Source organism: Macrobrachium nipponense, chromosome 13, assembly GCF_015104395.2.
Source record: "Macrobrachium nipponense isolate FS-2020 chromosome 13, ASM1510439v2, whole genome shotgun sequence".
Classification (NCBI taxonomy): domain Eukaryota; kingdom Metazoa; phylum Arthropoda; class Malacostraca; order Decapoda; family Palaemonidae; genus Macrobrachium; species Macrobrachium nipponense.
The window spans coordinates 31,303,358-31,316,678 of NC_087206.1; positions in this window are offsets into that span (position 1 = coordinate 31,303,358).

Consider the following 13,321-nt stretch of genomic DNA (forward strand, 5'->3'; position numbering starts at 1 on the left):
AATAATATCTTTGTCCGACACCCTTTAACCATCAAATATCAACATATTTTTAGTTAAAAAATAATTCAATTCATGTGTGTTCTAAAGAATGCACTTCTAGTTCATAATGAACTTGATCTAATAACCTTTTATAAGAAAGGGAGAAAACCCAAAGAAAAGAATATTTTGGTAGACGACCCGACGAATATCAAAGACTGAGGACAATTAAAACACTGTCATCATACAAGAGGAAAGCTAGAATCCAAACATGCGCTTTTTACTTTCTGATTTCGTGCCAAACAGCTGTCAAACCATCAGTGCTTACTCGCGCCGAAATCACAAATATTCCAAAATAATCAATGTAATTTTGCTGGAAGCTCAATAAATTTTCTTCTGATATGTAGTAGACTTAATTTCTGGATAATATAAACAAATTAATGTTTAATTTTTTGGAGTTAAACATCCAGCTACTCGTACACTTAGTAATCTTTTTTCCCCACCGTTATCCCTACATTAAGGTGACGGTTGCTTGATGTGCCTTGTCCACTGCCTTCTATCAAAGACATCATCCTTTACCAAACCTCTTCGCTCCACATTACATTCCTTACATCAGGCATGGTTTATTGTTTGGCAAAGGGGTTTTTACGACCGCACGCCTTTGCTGTCATCAATCACAGTTATTGTCAGTGGGCCTCGCCTTTGACTAAAAAGTTCACCTGCAAGGCAGCAGTTTCCACAGTTATTGGTAGTGGGCCTAGCTTTTCAAACTAAAAAGTAAGACTGCAAGGCAGCAGCTGTCCTTTTTGTCCCATTATACGACACGCAGGACCTACGGTGGTAGTATTCTTACACCAATACCCGAGGGTCCACTCGCACCGTAAAAAAAAGAAAGAAAAAAAATTCCTATTTCACTGTTATAAGTAGTCTCCAAATATTATCATTCATAAAAAAAACAGAAACATGAGCACTTATCTGTATCCATTTTGGGAAATTTTCGGTCATCTGAAGAAATCCCGTAAAAAAAATATCTGGAAAGTGAGCGGCGACGGCGCCGGCGCGTTGACGAATAGCATATTAAAAAAGAAAGATGGTGAATATTAAGAAGACATATAATGAACATCACGGGGACAGTTATTACTCTCAGAGTTAATTAATGGTGTGTTTAATAACGCTTCCATACTAAGAGGGTCGACTGGGACCCCTACTGTGGCGCTCTGAGCCCCGGCCTGGGCGCTTCCTTTCAGAAATACTCCGAGTGCATTAGCCATCACAAATGACGATTCGCTCAGGACTTATTGCATTTTTATTAACTGACAAACAACGAGCGCATGCGCGGCATTGGTCTCCTACCTCATGAGCACGAAAGGTAAATGAAAGGTGCCCTTCCATGCGTGGGGAATATTTTCTCCTAATTTACCCAAAAGATCTTTTTTAAAAAGTACAATTCGTTCTGGAATCTGTAATAATCAAGGCTGCAATGAAACTTTTCGAATCATGGGAAATTACTTTTTCGAAACTTATAAAGTTTAATATAACTTCACATCTTATTTAAAATTAATCCCTTTTTTCCTTCGAAATCAACCAGAACATGTGAAACATTTTTCTGTACATGTTATAAATTTTGTTCTTCTTAAACATGATCAAATTCGACTCTATTGCAAAATATACTTTAATTTTTGGATATAACTGACCGATTATTTATGCATAAAAAGCTGCCTTTTATTCGAGCCTCATGGATACGCAATTTACTAGAAAGAACTCGGAAATCTAAACGTATTAATTCATAAAGAAAATTTAGTCTTATGCAGTATTATGAAAACAAGTTAAGTAACATTTTTCCGACCCCTTATGAACATTTGTTCATCATAAACATTCGATTTATCAGAATGGACAATATATGAATATTGCTCCTAAACATAAGTAAATCTAGTTACTTATAAGAACTACCTGGTTGTTTCGTCTGAGTTACTTGGGTTCTTCAGTATGGGGGAAAATTTTTCCAGTGTTTGTAGATAAATGTTATAAACAATGAAATATGGCCATTATGTTGATATCGATAGATATCTATAGAAAAATTATAAATGATGTAGAATAATTACATTGAAAAAAAAAAACCTTCAAAGTCACGCAAATGTCGGAAATTCAATTCCAATTTTATCAGTTGGAGACAAATTAGGAGAAATATTCTATCAGAAAATAAATGAGGCCAAAAAAATATTTTAGTAGATTGTTCGCAAAACGTTTGCAGTGCAGAGAAATGTGGAAGCCTGGTAGCATATGTCCGAATAAACTCATAATTTCAACTTGAAATAACACCTAACTACTAACGCTACCAGTGCGACGGCTCCATAAAGATATATAACTACAAATTATATAACTATGTATAACTAACAGATTGGCCCATGACATTTCCATTTTTGAATGATGCAAAGTAGAGCAACAGTTAAACCTAACTGGTCCACGGATAGAACATAATAACAAATGGGGCAGTCTGCAATTTCACTGCAAAATATTTCACAAAGGTGCTGAGAATAATTATATTACCTTATAATAAACTAATATTCGATGAGATTGTTATACGAATCATAAGAGGTTCCGTGCTTGGAAACATACTCGATTGTCATTGTGTAATATCTTTGTTGACGAAGGCGCTTTCGAAAATCAGCTACTATTATCAACATGTTCAAAATGAACACATTCTCATGGAACTTCCATATCAGAAGAAAAGGAACAAGGCGTGATCCAACCTCCAGCTTACTCGGGAGGCGTGCAAGATTTTCCCTCACGCATAAGTTGTAAACATTATATTCCTAACTTTTAACGTAAATTAAAGCGTACTAAAATCGACAGTAAAATAGAGCCTTATTTCAACAACGAAAATTAAAATAAATACGCTTTATTTAATTTGAAATATCTCTTCTCAACTGTTGAACATGCACATTATTTTTTACATTTTCATTCTAATAAATATATCATAAATATCCTATCCTCAAATTTCTGTATCTTTAACTCAGTGCGAAATACCTTTTTCAGACCTTTTTAGGCTCTCCCATAGACCTTTCCTATTAACCCTCCCTACCCCCTCAACCAAAAACAACAACAAAGCAGTTTGTGGGCTTACTCTCTGAGTAAGCGAAAATTAGAGAAGATAACTAAACAAACCGAAGTGGAACAGTATGTGACAGGAAGAAAAAAATCAAAGAATGAAACTCGATAACAAAAATGAAGATTTTTTTCTATAAACGAAATTGTACGGCCGTCAGTAGTCAGAAAGGTTTAATGGCTTCAAAAGTAAGTCTCCAGCCAGGAAGTGCTATGTTCGGCGGGTGTTGATGGCCCTGGACAGAGCAATAAAAGTTAAGAATAGATATAATTGCGGGGATGCATATTTGCGAGATGCCACAAGATATAATCGATGGAATGCCGAGTGTTTGACGAATGTAAATGACTTTGTATTTAACGCTATAAAACTGAGAGAGGAACTTGGTTGTGGCTGCGCCGCTGCGGGCGACTTCGATCTGACGTTCATTTATGCATAATTAAGGCAATAAGTCAATGCACGTCTGTGTGACACACAGCTAGGCCTGACCAAATGCATTCCTCTCTGGACACGTGGAGCGCCGATTGAATGATGATTGAAAAAGACAGCAGGATATCTGCAGAATCTTGGAGGTTATGCTCGTAAAAACGATAAAGTAATTAATGGATCGTTTTTTTTGTTCCCCAGCAAATGGATAAGGAGGGCAAAGAATACAAACGCAAGAACAAAACCCAAAATCTTACAAAGGTTAGCATGGAAGAGTCATGCTGATCAGGCAAAGAGAATCTTTGATGACATGGAAAACTGGACTGACATCTACTCGAGAGATGAAGATTTATGGATTAAGCGATTTAATTGAAAGATGGACTAATGACAAAGATGAAGTGTAACTGACAGCAGCATCTTTCTCAAGGATCTCCAGAAAGAGCATACAGAAGAGAAGATAACTGTGTAAAGAACTTCAAGTGCACTTCCACCGGAGCAGAGTTTTCATCCTCTGAAATCGATTTTAGACTTTATCGAAAAAATATGACATTGATGGTTATACAACTCTGTACCAAATGTTTTTACCTCCATTTCCTGAGATGGATTTGAACTTCCGAGTGACTACATTCCCATGGACGATGTACAACTAGCTAGCGATTAGATCGGAGTCTTTGAGCGATGCTCTTTTGCAGTTTACTAGAGATGTAATAAGAAGGAAGACAAAAGTGACACCATAGTCGCATAGAAACACCATTTAAACGCCTAGCAACCTAGCTTCCCAAACCACATATTGCCTTACCTATTCTAATCTTACCTAACCTACTATAAACTTACTTAACCTAAGGTAATCTTTGTTACTTAACCTAATCTTACCTTAGCTAATCCCTTTACTAACTCCATTTTTTATTATACCTAACTTAACGTCCTGACACCCCTTACAATTGTTCGCATAAAATACATTTAAAACTTATTTTTAATTAAACAGTATTAAAATCCCATTCCACTCAATCACGTTCATATATAGTCAGTTGTAGGATACATATAAGTGCCCTAATTTACCTGAAGCAAGAGGTCAAATGACGAAGAAATTTGCTGTATGTGGTCAACGGCCAAGTCGAAATTATAATTATTCCATCTAATTAAAAAATGAAAAATAAATCTAAATCAAATGGGATTGATCTAGAAGAATAATTTTATATCCGCTTACATAGTGAATCAATAACATAAAAATAATAAAAATTCAATAACATAAAAGTAATAACAATTCATCTACTTCAAATTCTAATATGTCGCCTAAAGAAACCTCAACAACATACTGAAACACGAGCGAAGCATATGAACCGTCAAGTATAAAAAGACAGCATTTTAAGGAGTTTTAAGAAACAGTTGTAAAATACAGACTGTTCGAAGACATTATCATACACTACACAACAGCTTTTGACCCCATAATATGTGTCAAAACCTTACTCCGACGAATACGCAACATTGACAAAAGGAAACTCTATGATCACACCTGCATAATGAACGGGTGCGTTAATTTCGTCATTCTTTCTGTATGAAATTTGAGTTTTTAACTCCCCATCAGTGTAGGTATAACACGATACGCATAAATAAAATGGTTGGTTGCCAATGTCATTTGAGAACCAAATATAACCTAAGATTATGTAGTTCTTCAACTATATATATATATATATATATATATATACTATATATATATATATATATATATATATATATATATATATAACCTAAGATTTTGTAGTTCTTCAACATATATATAAATATATATATATATATATATATATATATATATATATATATATATATATATAATATATATATATATATAATATATATATATATATATATATATATATATATATATATATATATATATATATATATATATATATATATATATATATATATATATATATATATATATATATATATATATATATATATATATATATATATATGCTTCTCGAATAAAAAAAAATGTAAATCATAGAGTAAAACCCCGTTACTACTTAAAAAGATGCTGTTGTTTTTAATATGAACTGCTGAGTTAGCAAGAAAAAAAAAACTAAAGCGTAACTGGACATAAATACTGAATTCTACAAGCTATCACACCAAACATCAAGAAGGTAATTCGGCACAAATAAACTCCGTTACTAAATCAGAATATCAACAAATGAACTATCCTTGTAAATAAGATTATGAACACAGATCTGTTTCGTTATAATAGAATGTGGCAGCTACTCAAGCAGAAGAATAAAATTGTACGCCGGCCTGAAAAATACGTACCCATAAACCGGGCAATTAAAATGTCAGAAGGAGACTTCATTTTCAAAGCAGAATATAACCGTTGATCAAACAACTCTGGCAGTAAGAATATCAACCTCTTGCCACCCTAAATGGAAGACATTAAGCGAACACAAACAACAAATGACAGGAGAGACAGCCATGATCGGGAGAAATGAGGAGAAAGCCCATTCGCTATCTGTCTCCCACGGTCATTTCTCTCGAGTTAGTGGGCCATACAGAGTGACACTTTAAGGCCTTAAATGCTGTGTAAATGTCACCGTGTCACGCCCCTAATGGAAGTTAAGTGGGATGAACCACATTGCACTCTCCCCTCTCGGTTCCGTAATTAATAATGGAGTGAAAATATCACCTCGGGATTTGGTCTTTGCACTCGGTCAGCGGTGAATGGTCACCGATTTGAATTCCCAGAAATTGAAGCTGAGTACTATTATTATTATTATTATTATTATTATTATTATTATTATTATTATTATTATTATTATTATTATTAAACCGAATGATAGTCTGAATGTCGTTGAGGCTATATTGTAGTTCATTAATCTATCGAATTAATTTTGTTTGCTATACAAATTCTGCGGCACCCAAACGGCCATTCTCTTTAATAAAGTTTGTTTGAAAAAGTCTCCTTCCCAGATATTATTATTATTATTATTATTATTATTATTATTATTATCATTATTATTATTATTAATTTGCAAAATGGGTAACCATTCGTAAGGCTTAACTCTGCAGTAGAGCAAAATTCTCAAAACAAAATACCCTCGTAAGAAAAATGCGAAGAAAAGTTAGAATGGCCGATAAATTGCACACAACAACATGGATATATCAGCAAACATAATAATAATAAACTTCACCCTAGGCTCATATCAGATACAACATGCAGGCAGCATGACTCAAAATTAAAGTAGCATAAGAACAAATTGGATGGCGAGGCTCCCGGGAACGCCTAGTACAATTCAATGAACCAATAAGGACATCCGCATTCAGTTTCGAAAGGTTCGTTCCATAAAATTAGTTTGCTTTATATCCAGAGTAAACGCTGACACAGAAAACAAATGCAAAGATTTTGTAGAAGCTCATTTGCTTCTTCGATATCCTGGTCGTGTTTGGAACCGGGCCATATGTGTGAAAAACCGACTAGGACAAACGGATTAAAGAAAAGGAGACCTTAAATATTGCCGTTGCTTTATGCTCAGTCATATCACTTGGATTAAGTAGCTCAGGCATTTGAAAACAAATTAATGATATTCATTTTTTATTTTGTTTGAAGGATATCATAGAACGTTGCTCACTGGGATTCAATTGAACCTATAGTACAGTCACGATAGTCATCAACTCAGAAAGCAAGACAGCTACGTAGATGTGATATTAAACATTTTGGTAACTTTTGGGGCACAACCGTGTAACAAACGGTTACTGGAAGCTAACTAACATAACCCAATTCTCATCTGCGGAGAATGCAGTACAATATCGTTAAAATTAGACACGATCCCTAATAGAAATGTCTGAATCTTGAAAATTCCAAGCATAACAAACTAAAAAGTACATTTTAATCTTTAATCTATAAAGATAATAGATAGTTTTTTAAAATTCTATAACAGCAAAACCATCGAGCAAGGCTTTTGATAGTTAAAAATTCCAGTTGGTGAATTCAAATGAAGCGCTCAGAGGTTAAAGAATTACCTAAAGAAGAAACATACTAAACACAAGGAAATATATACTGTTAAATATCTAAGCAGTATTATATAATGGCAATCAACTCCGATTGGTAACATTATTCAGAGGATAGTTATTTTCCCATACGATCTGGAAGCGCAGCATCAGACGATAATTATGTTTTGGTAAATACAGAACGGAATGGCCATCAGCGTAAGTAAATTGAACGTTCAGTTAATATGATACATACTCTAAAGGAGGATTCAATGTTATTTGAATCAAAGTATGTCAAATTATCAACATTTAAGGACATCCTAACGGTAGACAATAGAATGGACTATATATCTATTTATCTGAGATCAATAAATTCGTTGATACTAACATAAAAAAAAATGTAATAAATTGAAAACTTCGTTCGCATTACAACCGTAACTTCGCAAAAAGAGGAACTGATTATTATTGCTACAGAATTAAGGTCTGGAGCCACAGTAATTATAGTAATCGATGTCGTAAATCACTACTTGTAATAAGTACATGTGTTAAAAAATGCCCCTAATAATTTTCATTCAAAATCCGTTTATACAATCAACATACGAGAAAGTACTCCCACTTAAAAACATAAAATAATAACAGAATCTTGAAGTAATCGGCGTTAACTTGCAAATAAAAAAAATTATTTTAGGTTTTAAAGTTCCTAACAATGGAAAATGAATGAAATTTTTTAAAATTGCAGACATATTTAAGATAGTTGGCCGATTGAAACGGTATTAAGAATAAATACATTATAATAAAAAATAATTAAAAAATGAATAAAGTTTATGAATATTCTGAAAATTTCATATTAACATTTCCAGGGAATCTTCATTTCTCGATATCCTTTAAGACTAATAATTGAGTTTGTACATGTGTACACACATACTTAAGTCGTATGATCAACTGAGTTAGGCAACGTTAGGTATGGTTGGTTCTTGGAGGGGTGATCCTAGAAAAACTGAACACTCTCGGCAAATAAGATCTTGAACAGAGCCGCAGATCAGAGTTCTAGTTTGACATGAGATCTGTTACTGAACGAGAGGCGAATATCAAGTTGGGAAGTACGTTAAAAATAATGTAAGAAATAGTTAAAATCGTTAACTCGAATTACGACCGACCGACGGACGGCCGTAACGTAATTCTTGAAAGACGGTCCAAGGATTTGTTGTTAAAGAGTGAATTAGAGCTCACCATTCAAAATAAATATCCCAGAACAGGAAAACAAGAAATTATTACTCCAATTCCTGTTGCTTGGTTTCGTTTGTTCTTCATTTGTCTTGAGAGAGAACAGAGATGGTCGAAACAATTGCCTACAGATGGGAGAATGAGAGCGCTTGACAAGTTAAGAACATTGCCAGATAAAATAATTTTACCCTTTGGAGTTATTCACGTTAAAATTTAACACTATTCTATCATCAGACCTCAGAAGCATTTTAGTGGAAACGAAACTTCTCTGAATCTTTCCCTCTAAGTACATATCCCATTTCAGCCAAACGTTGCCCCATAAGCCTTTAGGTTTGCCTTCTAGTTTTTTTTTTTTTTTTGTTTAAACCTTAGGGTACGCCTGTGGAATAAATAATGAATTACAACAGATGCAAAAATGTAATGCATTAGGTTATTGGTTATCACGGAGAGGTTTTAAATAACTTTGGTTTTCGTTGCAGGTATTTAAATTTGGAACTCAATTCGTTCATTTTTCTATATTCTTTTAAAATAAAACCGCTTTCAAAAATACGAATTTTCTCGCAACGTAATGCTTTTGCAGCGTTCAGTAAAAATACCATTTGGGGTTCATATTTTAGAGATTAATGTACGCCTCTGCAAATAAATATTACCCCGATATGATTAGAATAAATACCGGGGGCGTAATTCCTCCCAAATTCGCGGGATTGTTTTGGTCGTGTTAGTAAGCACACGGGGGTTGGGAAGTCGGGGCTTTTTATGGCCAATAAACATATTTTCAGATAATTAAAGTTCTCAATATGAATGCCAGCTCTGAACCGTAATTTCATCATTATTCAGGTACGGATCGATCTCCCATGGAAGTGGAATTCTTCCTGTCTCCCTTCTGGTTTATGTGTTATTGCTGAAGAGGGTATTGCCTTTCCAGTATGTGTACGTAATGGCCCGCTTTGCGGTCGACAGGAATCTTCCAGGAAAAAATAATGAAGTGGCTCTTCTTCCTTCCTCTGATCAAAAGCGTCTTTTGTCTGTTAACTTTGGTTTATTTCTGAAGCGCTGTTAATGCACACACACACACACATATATATCTACATATACACACACACATATATATAATATAATTATATATAATGTACAATGTACGTGTATATGTACATATACGTGAAAAAAAACTTGTTTTATTAATTAATTATTCATTTCTGCATTACTTTCTTTTCTCCTATGTGATTCTCTCTTTTTCACATACGAGTTTGCTATTTATTTGAGGCTTGCTTGGCAAGCTACCGACCTTTTGTCGATTAATGGCAGTCACTATCCTGAATTCTTTTTACATATGGGCACTGTATCTCTTGGAAGATAGCCTGGCAAATTAATGGCTTCTTTGACATGTCTCTGATGAATGAGTGCACATTTTGAATCATAATAACAACACGAAGTGCGAAATGTTTAATTAATGCTAAGGACTTCCTAGGGGACACAGGTGCAACGAATTACTGAAGAGTTGGCCCTCCAAGATATCCCATAAATGTGTGTCGTAGGTCGTTGAGTATGGTACATGGGAAACCTCTCGTTAATTTTCCATATCGTATCCCGAAATGGCGTCTTGGACAACAACGGGCGGACCAGTGGCCTTAATTCGTCAACCAAGACTTGCGTACAGACACCTGGCGTTTACTCCTGGCTGAACTAGCAATGTTATAATACTACCTGAAGTTACCCCACAACTTACTTCTCCAACAAGGAACTAGACGTTTTATTTGTGGTTTTGATTCCCTAACACCTAGGATTTTTTGTTAAAACTTTACTTTTCCCGTCGATAAATGTCCTACCTTCAAATAGCAAGAAAAAACAAAAAATGCCAATAGTAATTAATGACCTCAGTTACTTAACTCACTTTCCTAGGAACGAAAATGTGGTAAGCGCAACGACAGGATAAGATAGACCAGAGAAACCGACCGTAGTGTCGCCTTTGTTTCACACGACCACACTGCAGACAAGAAAGAAGTCGCGAAGGGAAAACCGGGTAATAGAGAAGACGATAATAATCGAGAGAAAGAGCCGATAACCTACACCCACCTGGCCCCGACTGGGCAACTATCACTAGAACATCAACTTAAGATTCAACATGATGCTCCCTGCCGAATGCATCCAGGGGAAAACCCCCTCCGCCTCCTTTGGCCACAAGAATCCTTCATGAAGGTCCCTGCAAGACCCGGCGAGACCCCCACAAGGATCCAGTAGGACCGAGGACCCACTCTGCCCCGACTAGGAATGCTACGAAACCGTCCTACAGCCGTTTACATTACCATAAAATCTGTGAACACGGATACCAAGGATTTCTGAGTCGGGCTGTGGCAGCGTGGTTAGGTTTTAATAGTGGCAATTATTTAGGCTGTCGGTGGCTGAGAGGGATTCTGCGGATGGGGACCCGAGGTCGGGGGTTGGGAGATGCGGAGGGGGACGGTGAGGTGGGGGGGGGGGGATGCTCTGAGAACTGGAAACGGCACAAGGGAAGTTATTCCAGCGCTGCTTTTCCCACAGCTCTCCGAGACCATCAGCTTTTCGACGGTTTGATCAAAGTTTGGATGGAGTGAAAAATCAAGCCCCCAATAAAAGGATTTTCCTTTATTTTTATTTAAATGTTGATCCTTTTCTATTTCCCCTCAAATCTAGAAGGTAATAGGCAATATTATTTCCACCGCTAAGAAGAAAAGTATTTAAAATGACCATTTATGATACTGTTAGTGATATAACTCATATTATTACCTGCGTTAATGAAGTTAGAAAAAAGAAAATGCCTTCCTCATATTGTTCGTCTGTTGATTCGCACGATAACTCAAAAATTCAACAAAGGTGGACTTCTTGAGTGGCAACAAACTGTCAGATTTTAGGAGAGGTCCCGATCTAGATGGGAGACCTTTTCGGGGAGAGGATCGCTCAGTCCCTCCAAATTTTATACTATATTGATTCCCACTGATATTGGAGTTACCTGAATAAAGAGAATATTATAACCCAGATATCGAAGTACTTATAATCATCAATGTCAATGCTTAAAGAAGTAAAATTTTGTAAAATCCTCTGTCGGACTGGTGTTTCCATGCTAAATAAGTGTCAGTGGTTTTCAAAATTCATATAAACGTAAAGAACCAAAACTGATCAAATTCAATTCTTCATAATTTGAATCTTTATATGCCTTTTATTTCTTTCTGGGATTATTTAAGAAAATATTTACGATATAAGTTCGGAGCAGAATAAGGAGCTGGACACTACAAGTAACAAAAGTTAATGGAATGGGACAGTATGTATATGTGTAGTTGGTGGTGTATATATATATATATATATAATATAATATATATATATATATATCTATCTATATAATATATACACACACACAACACACACACACACACACACACACACACACACACACACACACACACACACACATATATTATATATATATATATATATATATATATATATATATATATATAATATATATATATATATATGTGTGTGTGTGTGTGTGTGTGTGTGTATGTGTGTGTGCGCGTGTGTGCATACATACATACTGCACCAAAATGGATAAATAAATATACTCGAATGATTTTCGACTTCCCTGAAACCTCGATTTATTAGAAAATATTTCGATGCAAATGTACGAACCAAACGCTAATGTTACCTACCACACATATCAAGTGAGACAACACTTAAGCAAGGGCTGAAATACTCATACGATATAAAATAAAGTAATAATTCATCAAAGAAACGAAAATACAAAGTTGACGTTTCCTCTCTCTCTCTCTCTCTCTCTCTCTCTCTCTCTCTCTCTCTCTCTCTCTCCATAACAGGCGAGAAATATCGACGGGTAATAATAGTTTTCTATTTTCTTTAAAGCATCCGCCTTACTTTCCTCTCCCTCATTCCTCTTTCTCTCGCACCCTGTCTCTCTCGAACAGTAAAGAACACCAGATTCTTTCTAATTTTACTTCGTCTCTATAGCTAAATCACATCAATGATACGCTAGACTGAACGTCTCTTGTATTCCTAGGAGAAGCCAAGACTGCCTGCAGTATCCTACCATAAACAAAATGAAACATAATATTACACGACTACATTTTTCCGAGTCTTGTAATATCCAGACACCCAGCTTTTATACCAAGTAGCTAATTATTATTCCCATAAACAGGTTGAAAACTGAACCCTGGCCTAGCTGGTCAAGGTGACGACTTCAATACTGCCAGCAATGCTTCCAACATGGAGCAAAGTTTTGCGGAAAAATTTCTGGAGGTTGTCCGAGCACTTACTAATGACACCAAATATTGAATGACCAGTCACGCGACGCAACTCAGTGATACGAACGTGAGGAAACTTCTTAACAAACATAACATGAGATACCTGCAGAAAACGCTGCTTATTATGTTCGACCTTTGGCATCCAGGCAAAAAAAAAAAAAAAAAAAAAAATCTGCTTCGAAAAAAATCTTACTTCGAAAACAAAGGCCAAAAACAGATCAGTAACTTGCTGGATTCCAGAGCATTATATGGCTATAGACGGTTTTAATCCAGAACGACTGTTCATTCCTACGCAGCGTTTATGACCTCTTTTAAAAACTAT